This window comes from Mus caroli, chromosome 9, assembly GCF_900094665.2.
Source record: "Mus caroli chromosome 9, CAROLI_EIJ_v1.1, whole genome shotgun sequence".
NCBI classification, from domain to species: Eukaryota; Metazoa; Chordata; class Mammalia; order Rodentia; family Muridae; genus Mus; species Mus caroli.
In genome coordinates this window covers 74,500,044-74,511,125 of record NC_034578.1, presented here as the reverse complement: position 1 = coordinate 74,511,125, position 11,082 = coordinate 74,500,044, and the positions used below count along the sequence as shown (strand labels likewise).

At 47.5% G+C, this 11,082-nt stretch overlaps 1 protein-coding gene across 6 annotated transcripts in view; it reads left to right on the top strand.

The window, feature by feature from the left end:
- Lrrc1 (leucine rich repeat containing 1) overlaps positions 1-11,082 on the top strand; it is a 177,458-nt gene that overhangs the window by 13,362 nt on the left and 153,014 nt on the right. The window contains exon 1 of one of the 6 annotated variants that reach the window (XM_021172928.2): positions 10,475-10,570. The exons of the other annotated variants lie outside the window; for them this stretch is intronic. The gene's annotated coding sequence lies outside the window, so the exon portion shown is untranslated. Of the gene's footprint in view, positions 1-10,474; positions 10,571-11,082 lie in introns of those variants that run through there. 6 annotated transcript variants of the gene reach the window in all.

Genomic DNA, 11,082 nt, shown 5'->3' with positions numbered 1-11,082 from the left:
GTGAGTGGTCAGTGTCTGAGGTGAGGTGTATGGGAGGTGTATGGGAGGTGGGTGAGTGGTCAGTGTCTGAGGTGAGGTGTATGGGAGGCGGGTGAGTGGTCAGCGGCATGCCTGCTGAGCAGACTAGGGTTTTGCAACACACCTGTCCTTTCCACGATGGAGGAGCAGGTAGCTTTTGTTCCCTCTCATTTAACTCTGTCTTGTGCCAGAACCACAGAGACCATCTGTTGAGGGAGAATCCTTAGCAGAGATGGTTTCTTTTTTAGATTGTACAAAACGAAAAAGAATGACTGTGCATGTAGAGCTTCCCTTAGACTTTCTTCTCACCAATCCCTGGGGGATTCTGAGGAGAGCAAAAATCAAGTAAGTGGGAGACTATAAAATATCCAGACCGCTCAGCTTATGTATGGCTCGTGGGATTGCCATGTCTGCCTGTGCTGTCACTTCTGTTCCCAATGCACCTGTCCTGTGCCCGTGGCCCCCCAGTCCGCAGCCCAGGCATGTCTCTGCCCCCCCAGCCGCTCTGGGATGCGTGAGGGTGAGACTGAGCTATGCACCTGCTTGTTTTCTACCTGCTTGTCGTCAGCTCTGTTTATGTGTACCTGTCTCAGGCATTGGGAAATTCAGTGCCTGAATCACAACACACACACACACACACACACACACACACAACCCACACACACACACACACACACACACACACACACACAACCCATTGTACTGAAAAATGCCTTTATTTAATTAGTTATTTATTTGTGCAGTAGTTCACATAAAGTCCTTAGCCTGTATTCTAGACCACCCATGCTGGAATCCCTGCCTTCTTAATCCATCCCTGTCTCCAGCACTCTTTAAGGTTACCTGGGTTTACCTTACTTTCTGTTGCTGTGGTAAGGACCATGACCAAAAGCTACATGGAGAGGAAAGGGTCTGTGTTACTTTGAAGGCTACAGTGCACCATTGCGGGAGGCCGGGGCAGGAACTCAGGGAAAGGATTGGAGGCAGGAACTGAAGAAGCTGAAGCCAAGGAGTGCTGCTTACTGACTTGTCTCTCACGTCCACTGCCTCACTGTGCTTTCTTATATAACCCAGGACTTTCTATCTAGGCGTGGCACCTCCCACAGAAGGTTGGGCCCTCCCACGTCATTCATTAGTCAAGAAAATGCCCTACAGACTTGTCTGCAGGCCAATCTGATGGAGGCATTTTCTCAGTTCAGGTTCTTCTCAGGTGACTAGGTTTTGTCAGGATGACAAAAAAAAAAAAAAAAAAATCTCAGCCAATACAAGGCCCGATGAGTCTTGCTTCTACACAGCCTGCGTGTGCCTACTGTATGCTTTCTGCAGCACTGGTCCAAGGCGGCCATATTCATAACAAGTGTTTGCTTGCTATCCACCTGTGTGGGGGAAGCAGGGGTGTTGCTGAGTCAGCAGATCCTGCTGGCAGAGGGTCAGCAGTAGCACCAGAGATAACACGTCATTAGTCATGTTGACAGAAGGACATTTCCGCCCCTCCTTGCCTCTTAGCAGGGGCGTTAATGAGGAGCAAAATGGCCAAAAGGCAGGAAGTGTTTCTGAAGCCTTTGCTGTCCACATGCCAGATTATCCCCCCCCCCCAAAGAGTTAAGGGAAACCACAGGTATATTTTTTGAAATACCAACAGTAGCTGTGTTGGAGTATTCTAGCTGCACTTACTCAGAATTCAGTCCTTAGGTCAGCTCAATGTGGTATGTGGGATTTTTGTTTTTTTAAATAAAGCTGACACGGAAGGCTTTCTGAGGGCGGAGGTGGGAAAAGACTAGGCCAAGGCTAATGCACAGTCTGCCAGACTCCAAAGACGGATGCTTTTGCATGTTAATTATGAAGGTCCAACAAGGAGTGGCCTTGCAATCTCTGTGCTACTGGATGTGAGTTACTAGGTCATGAAGATGCAAGAGTTGCTCTTTTCAAGGGTCTCAGCATCAGAATCAGACTCCTGGGTAGATCCGGCTGTGAGGAAGCCTGGCTGTGGAGCCTGCAGCAGATTCTTTCTGGAGGTCCTGGGCAGCCTGGGAAAGGGCAGAACCGAGAGTGAAGGCACAGTTTGTTTAAGGAGAGGGTTGGACTCCTGTCCTGGGCTGCCTAGGAGGCAGGTAAAGTTGTCTGGCTTTCTCTCTGTGGGTGAATGCGTGTCTTGTAAGACATGTACTTAGAAGCCGTGTCCTAATAGCAAGTCATGGATATCTGAGGAGAGCCGGGATAAAGATGGAAGCAAAGCAGGGACATAGCCTGGGGATTAGTCAGATTTGAAACATAGGAGCTTGGGGGAGTCCCTGTAATGGGGGTTCTCAGTTGGAATGCTTACCTCAAAGTCTGAGGAAAGGGGCGGGAGGACCTGGAGAAGGAAAAAATCAAGGTTACTTGTCTCATGGTGCAGCAGCCTGCTGAGTGAGTGAGGTGGGGTTGAACATGGGGGCTTCTGGAAACTGGAGGTGGGGGGCGTAGATTGTTGGATACATACACAGTCTTGAAGATGCCAGCCTCTGCTGCTCATTTTCTTTGGAGTGGTCTGCTGTCTAAGCCTGAGATAGAGAAAAGTGGATGTGGATACCGGGTCCACTTACGTAAGAGTGGGCGGCTGGATAGCAGGGGTCAGACCTTGTAGGATTCTGATGGACAGGTACTTGGGATGCTGTAGGCTGGGCAGAGAAAGAAGGGAGTTGCAGTGAGAAGTGAGTGGTCAGAGTGAAAGTGGAACTGGTTGCTGTGGGGTGAGGCCACACAAGAGGCCATAGCCAGACCTGAGGTATTGAAGTTGACAATTTGTGAAAGGGAGGGGAAGCTCTGGGTAAGGCCAGGCTTGTGACTCATGGGTAGATAGATGGCGAGGAGCAGACAGGCGGTGTGGTGGCCATTGCCCTTAAGAAAGGCCAGGAGTGGCTGTGCTTGCTCTGTGGGTGGGTCAACTCCACCATGAGCCACAAAGTTATGGAAGGGCCAGGTGGGCAAATTATAGTATTCGAAGACCTAACTATAGCCAGACCTGTGGCAAACCCAAACTCGTCATCTGCAGGGGCCTGTTCCACCTGTCTCACCCAGCATGGCCAGGTGGGAGGGGGTGTCTGTCCCTACCCCGTGAAGCTGTCCCTGCTTCCCCACCCCACCCCCTCATCCTTGGAAGTAACTTTAGTGCCATAGTTGTGGAAGTGTCCTGACTTTTAAGCATTCAAGAACTTGAAAATGGACAGCTATTAAAGAATTTGGAAAGGCACTGTGGTCTGCACGAGCCCATGTTAAGTTGGATTTTAGTACCGGGGAGAGGGGGCGAAGTGGATAATGCTTGTGAGTCAGACACAGAGTCTTGGAGCATCTTCCCATTTTTAGTCATCTCATCTGACTTGGAAGATAACTCAGTAGCTAATTAGTTTTCAGTAGGAGCTAATAGGGCTTGATTGTAATCTGAAGCCTGGAGCTCCAGGGAACTGTAGCCTGAGCTTAGCCTTTTTGCCCCTTCTGAGGCCTTTTAAGCTTGCTTCTTTCTTCATGTTGAGAGCCTCTCTTTGGCTCCCCAGTTGGTTTTTAAAGATCTATGTGATTTTTTTTTACATTATGTGCTCATGCGTGGGTTTATGTTTGTGAGTGCAGCTGCCCACGGAGGCCCGGAGTGTCGGATTACAGGTGGTTGTGAGCAGCTAAAAAGGTTCTGGAAACTGAACTCAGGTCCTATTCAGGAGCCTTGCGACTCTCAAGCCCTGAAGCTGGTTTCTTGCCCCCCAACTGGACACCACCCCCCCCCCCGCCGGCTTTTCCACAGCATTTTCTCCCTTAGCGTATTTTCTTCTTCATTTGCACTCTGATTTGTTTCTTTATAGAATTTAGCTCAAGGTAGTTGGTAAAATGTAGGTCAGTTTAGTTTTTCTGTAATGAGTCAGTACAATTTTGTACTCTAGTTCCTGAGTGTGTTTGAACTCAGTGAATTAACTGAGGTGTGGCTGTAGTGGGGAGCTGTTTCTTTGAATCAGCAGCTGAAAGTGTTTCACACCTCAGTAGATGCCATGCCCCTCAAGTGTGCTCGCTTTGGGAGTTTATTCACATTTTAGAACAGTGTCGAAACTCCTTAGGAGTCACTCTTAGGCTGCCTGTGCGTGTCACTGGCCGTTTGGAAGGGCAGTCGATGGTTGGGTCAGAGAACTGAGTGTAAAGAGGCAGGCTCTGGATCAGCTTGGGAGATGTGGTTGTGTGCTAAACATGAAGTCATGACGCGCTGACTCACTGATAGGGAGACACACAGATACTTGACTGCCGCGGCCTGCTTGGTAGAGTGTGCTGCCCACGCCCTCCTTTTCAACACGTCTTTTTAAGAAATTTGCTTTCCAATATGATGTGTTTATTATGGGACTAACAGTTAAAATTTCCCACTACCAAAGGCCGTTTAGTTAGTTTTTTGTTGTTGTTGGAGGTAAATGTGCAGTTTTTGTCTTTGGAAATCTGAAATAACGGTGAACTTGGTTTGCTGTTCTGCAGAGGAGGAATCTTGGGGAGAGGGGTCCTCCTAGGAGGGTGTTTTTTTTTTTTTTTAAGACAGGGTTTCTCTGTGTAGCCCTGGCTGTCCTGGAACTCACTTTGTAGACCAGGCTGGCCTCAAACTCAGAAATCCTCCTGCCTCTGTCTCCCAAGTGCTGGGATTAAAGGCGTGCGCCACCCTTGCCTGGCTCTCCTAGGAGGTTTTAAACAAGGATGTGTGTGGGGTCCATGGCTGTGGACAGTTAAACTGGGCTCATTGCCAGACCTCTTGAGTTCTTGTTAAATCAACAGCTGGGTCGCCTCTCTCTGGCTGGTTAGCATAGGACCAACACAGTGGCTTAAACTGAGTGCTTTGTCAGGAAACACTCTAGGGTTATTGCTGATGTTCCTGGGGCCTCTGTATGTAAGGGATTGGTGTATAGGCCTTTGGTAGTATACACATGAAGGTTTGTATCCTTTTTCTACTACCTAATGGTGATGTGATCCTGCAGAGCTAGTTAGCATTTTTGAGCCTCAGTTGTTTTTTGTTTTTTGTTTTTCCCTTAAGTGAGAATGATAAATTCCTCACAGGCATTATGAGGACTGCAGTGAATATAAACAAAGCCCCAGCTCTGTTGCAGCTCTGTTCTGATGCTAATTATTGTCAGAAAGAAAGGGTTCCATGTTCCCAGGTGCTCATACATTTGTCAGAGGGAGTACAGAACACCCAAGACTAAGAACCCTGTACTACAGTTGCTTGCACACAGTCTACTGTATGAGGCACATAGACTCTGGGTGTAGTGGTTCTCCTTCATGCTGGTGATAAAAGAGTGTCACGTCACTGCAAGTCAGGAGTCTGTCAGGCTCCCCTTCATAGTTTCCTAAGTGAGATTTACGATTCTCACCTCTGCCTTACACTCTGTTTCTCCTCCTGCTTGTGTGTATATATAGACACATACCCACACCCACAATACATGCATGCACACACACACATACACATACATACACACACAGGGTAGGGAGAGTGGAAGGGAGAGCACACAAGCTGAGCGTGTTCTAAGGAGTCATTGTAGTACCTGAGGTTTAACTCAGGTCCCCTCTGTTCAGGGAATTGAAATATGGTGACACTTGCTTATAATGCTGACCCACCAAGGCCCAGGAACTGACTCTGGACAGCGAGACCAGCATCCCCTTGTGCCTGTAGGGAAATTAAGGCACTAGCAGTCAGTGGGCAAACGTTCCTCAGAAACTTTTTTGCTTTGGGCAGTATGATCTTGATCTTACTGAGAGACAGTCACGGCACATTTTAAGGTATTTGATTTGTATTTGTTCACAGTGCTAGCAGTGAAAGACAGCCCTTGGGCTTCAGCCTACCATGTTGTGGAAACAGAATTCATGCCTCCCGTGCACGGTTTGCTGGGCCCAAGCACTGCTCAGCAGAGCTCGGGTGTGCCGCTGCTTTTAATTTTCATCCATCCTTTGTAGTATCGAACGTGGAATCCACTCTGTTTTCTCTTCTTGCTAATCATTTAAAGTTTACACTGAAAGTTTGGTTTCTACAATGGGAGCTCATTTGGCAAGTGCGTGGAGGTGTGTCTGATGTAACTCCAGTACCAGAAACCACTCAGGAGAAGATGCTTCACTCTTCAGTGCCCTTGGCAATGGCCGCTCACTGGATAATCACCACCCATAGATGACGATGGCCACAGCGCCAGAGGGGACATCGTTTCCTTGTTTGGTATTTCCTAGTTCTTAACTTGGTGATCATATTCAGGATAAGTTAGCCTTAAAACACACAATAGATACTGGGTGCATTCAGGTCTTATATTGTTCAAAGTTTTTGTTCATTACCTGACAGAATCTGTAGGAGCAGAGCATTTGAGGATTAGAATTGATTCCCCTGGTGTCTCTCCCAAACTGTTCTCGAGTGTTATGCAAAAGACACATCCCAAGAAAGACCAGTGATTTAGCTGGAAATGTGGCATTCCTGGTAAGAAAGCACTAGGCAGCCTTTTGTCGTCAGTTGGGGCAGCCAGATTCCACCCAGAGCTGTTCGTCCTCACTCACTTTGAATACATTTCCGTCATAGTACGAATGTGTTCCTGATGTGTTGTTCCTTAGTCAAGATTCCACACATTTTCTAGAAAGATTTGTGTTAGCTGGCTTTGCTGCTGTAAAAAATATCTCGGATGACGTTCAAAGAGAAAAGGGAGACGTTTTGGCTCCCAGTTTCAGGTGTGCAGTCCACAGCTGGTTGGCTCTGCTGCCTTTAGGCCGGTAGCAAGGTGTGTGGTGGAGCTGAAGTTCTCCCACGAGCAGGAGAGAAAGGAAGAGTGGGCAGCTAGACCCTTCTGTTTTCCCACGAGGACGTGTCTCCAGTGAGCTTCAGCCCCCCAACAGGTCCTGTACCTTTAGGATTCCACCTTCTCACAGTACTTCCATGCTGGAGCCTTTGAAAGCTCTTCCAGATCCAGATTGTAGTCCATGGTTAACTGCAGAGCCATTTGAAAGCCAGAGAGCTGGGGGATGGGGGTTGGAGTGGGGTGGGGTGGGACAGGGTGGACACCTGTTCCTTGCTGTGCTGTCTTCTTCCTTTACTTCTTGTAGCTGCCTTTATATATGCTGAACAGTTTGAGCCCCCAAACCCCTACCTCCCATCCCCCCCAAAATGGAACACCATCTCCTTGAAAAGACCTCTGAACATTCATTAAAGACTGAGAAAATAGCCAGACTTTCGATTAGGGCTTTAACTGTTAAGGTAAGAAATGTTCACTTGGGTTGCTATTTTCAAAAGCGGGGTTTGTTTTGTTTTGTTTGTTTTTTTGCTTTTGTTTTGTTTCATTTGCTCCCAGTGGAAATTACATCAATGTCAATTTTATAAATCTTGACAAATTCAGAAATGTTTGTAAAGGAAGAAAAACGAGAAGAGTCACCTTTAACCTCTCCTTAAGAGTCCAGCCCCAAGAGACAGACTGGTGCCTGGCCTGCTTACCAAGGAGGCAGCTGCTAAAGGAGCCTACAGGTGTCACTCCCAGAGCACCACCCCGCCACCTGGCACTGCCCTCCACACACACCTGCTTATCTGGCACAGTGCAGGTCTTGTTCTTTATTGGACTCTGAGCTCCTTGAAGGAAGGAACCTGACTGTGTATCTCCAGAGTTGATGATGATGTTGGTACTCAAAACAGATAAGAAGTTGAAGCTAAATTCTATACATTTTTGACTTTAGACCATTTAATTGAATAAAGACAATTCTGTATACTCTGCACTTTCATTCTTTTCCCTATAGGTAGTTTAAGAAGAATTTTATACTTTTATTGAGTGATGTGTAACTTACAGAGACAGGGTGCATCTGATGAATGGGAAGTGGCCCTTCCTCCTCATTATAAGGCACAGAAAAGACCCTTGTTTGGTGTTTCATATCTCTCCATGGATGATCTGTATACACATGTATGAATTCACTTGATCTTTATAAAACCTGCCTTTGAAATGCAGGCATGAGTAGATGCACCCTGGCATCCTGTCCTAGTCCTGTCATCCTGCTGTTAAGATAGTGAATGACCTAGGATATGCAGTGAAGGTTTTTGACAGTTCATTTCTGTGGTGATAAGAAAGCAACAAACACCCAGAAAAGTGGAAATAAAGTGAGTTCCTGTCTCTGAAATTGCTTGGATACATTGTGGTGTGGCTGGGGTGCAGTCTTTAGAAAGAGCAGGCAGAGATCTCAAGATTGCATATTAGTTCATTTTCACAAACCATGGAAAGCTTTATGTGTGGCTGGGTATATGTGCATTAACAGATGATGTTATAAGCCTGAAGGAAGCTAAGGAAGGGAGGGGCGAGGTTAAAGACGCCTTCACAATTACATTATTTTTCTCCTTTTTTAATGTGCTCTTGACTTTTTCCCAGAATAGACATCAAGGTCATTTGAAGTGATTGCCAAATCTATTTCCTTTCACTTTTAGGAAGCAGCAATGAGTAGTTAAATCCCATTTAATTTCATCTCATACACGCTTTTATCCTTTAGTGCACGAGTCATATAAGGCAGAGAATACAAACTCACGAAGGGCGGCAAAACTCCACAGCACAAAGAGTTCATCTTGACTCGAGGCTTACAGGGAGGGTGGTGACCCCATCAGTGGCCAAGGGTGTGACACGCTGGAGGATGGAGCACAGCTGAAACTGCACTTCAAGGGGCATGTGATGCACTGCAAAGGGGGTGATGCACTATATAGGGAGGTGATGCACTGCAAGGGGTGGGTGGGTGATGCACTGCAAAGGAGGTGATGCACTGCAGGGAAGTAATGCACTGCAAGGGGGTGATGCATTGCAGGGAGGTGATGCATTGCAAGGGGGTGATGTACTGCAGGGAGGTGATACATTGCAGGGAGGTGATGCACTGCAAAGGGGGTAGTGTACTGCAGGGAGGTGATGCACTGCAGGGGGTGATGTACTGCAAGAGGGGTGATACACTGTGGGGAGGTAATACACTGCAGGGAGGTGATGCACTGCAAAGGGGGTGATGCACTGCAAAGGGGGTGGTGTACTGCAGGGAGGTGATGCACTGCAAAGGGGATGATGTATTACAAAGGGGTGATGCACTGCAAAGGGGATGATGCACTGCAAAGGGGGTGATGCACTACAGGGGGAGAGTGATGTATTACAGGGGGGAGTGATGCCCTGCAGGTGGGTGATGTGCTGCAAGATGGGGTAATGCAGTGCAAGGTGGGGTGATGCACTATAAGGGGTGATACACATAGGGAACCATTCAGAGCAGCTCTTGGGTTGGAGACAAGAAACACTTAAGAGCTCTAGAAGGGAAGAAGGCAGTGAGGGCCAGATGATAACTAGAGTGGCAGAGCGATGCACTAGGGAAGGTTAATATGGAATGGCATTTGGGGGAAAGACTTGGATATCTTTTCCATTTTACTTCTGACATTCCCTTCGTTACAGATCTCACCATATCTATCTATCTATCTATCTATCTATCTATCTATCTATCTATCTATCTATCATTTGTAGCAAGTAGAGCTGTGAATGAGGAAAGGAGAGATGTCATTCAAGGGGGACCTGGAAAGCGCTTGAAAACACAGTATTTCATCACCTCTCTTCCTTTAAGTGCTTACTGCAACCCCTGGGGAGTTAAACTGCTGTTAGCAGAGCCTTGAATTACTTCCTCCTAGACTGTGGAGGAAGTTTGGACGTATGTAAAGGAATGGGACACTTCTGTGGACCAAAGAGCTGGAAAGCCAGAGGGAGAGGAAAGGGGGTGAGGTGGGGCCCTGTGTGCGTGGGAAGCCTTATGTACGCCACCGCCATGGTGCAGGGCTCCTGAACCTCCCATCCTTTCCACCTGAGATTTCCTAGGTGGCTTATTTGGCCCTGGAGAGGCATTGTATCTCACCAAGTCCTTTTTTGATGATACATGGAAAACAAAGTGAAATCGTAAGCCAGGGGCAGAATGCCATCACCTGGGAGAGACTGATGAGTGCCGCCTCAGAAGGAGCTTGTTTCAGAATTGTCATTAGCACGAGTGGCCATGGCCACTTGGATATCAGTTGCTGTGATTGCCTTCATGGGTGGAGGGGGGAAGGTCATCGGTCACTCCCACATCTGCTCTCACCAAGTGTATTTAATTCTGTTTCAGTGGCTTGTGGTCTCGGGTGGGTGGGTGAGAGTCTCTAGAGCACTAGTTCGGAGCCTCCCCAATGCTGCAACCTCATGGTGTGGTGACCCCCCCAACCAGGAAACCGTTTTTGTTACTACTTCATAGCTGTAATTGAATAATAATGTAACCATCTGTGTTTTCTGATGGTCTTAGGTGACACCCGTGAAAGGGTGTTTGATCGCCAATGGGGTAGTGACCCACAGGTTGAGAACCACTGCTCTAGGAGGAGGGAGGTTGACTGGGGTAGAGTCCTAGGAATCCCTGAGTCTACCTTTGTCCTGTCATAGTGGGACGTTTGGATCATGAAGCTTCTGGAGACTCATTGGCTCACCAAGCTGGAGTTGAGCGGCACCGATTCTGTGTTGGGAGTCCTGCCTGCGGGGCGGGAGGCGTTCTGTGCAGCTCCTCGGGAAAGAGACAACATTGTGTACGTGACTGTTGGATCCTTGTTGTGGTTATAGTTTTAGTTAATATGTGGAGTTCAGGCACATGATTCTTGAACTCAAATTACCCACATGGTTAAAACCTTTCCGCAGTCCCTTTATGAACGTTGCCTTTAGGCCAAGTCACCTGACTGTACTGAGTCTTAGGGTTTTGGATCTCAGTGCAGGACTGCCTTTCTTGAGGCTAAATCTAATCCAATTAGATTAGCACATCAGTGTTAAAGCACAGTGTAGCCAACTCTAAAGAGCACCCACCTCCCACCAACCACACATAGCCGATTTTATACAACTTCCCGATCAGTTTCAAGGACCCTAAAATTGGCAGCATTTATGAGACTGCTTCCAGGTAACGGTTAGGTTCTTCACCCTGAAGTGTCCATTCTCATACTGTCTCCCTGGAGTAAAATGGAGTGGTCTCTGAATGTCAGGCTGGGTATAAAATGGAGTGGTCTCTGAATGTCAGGCTGGGTATAAAATGGAGTGGTCTCTGAATGTC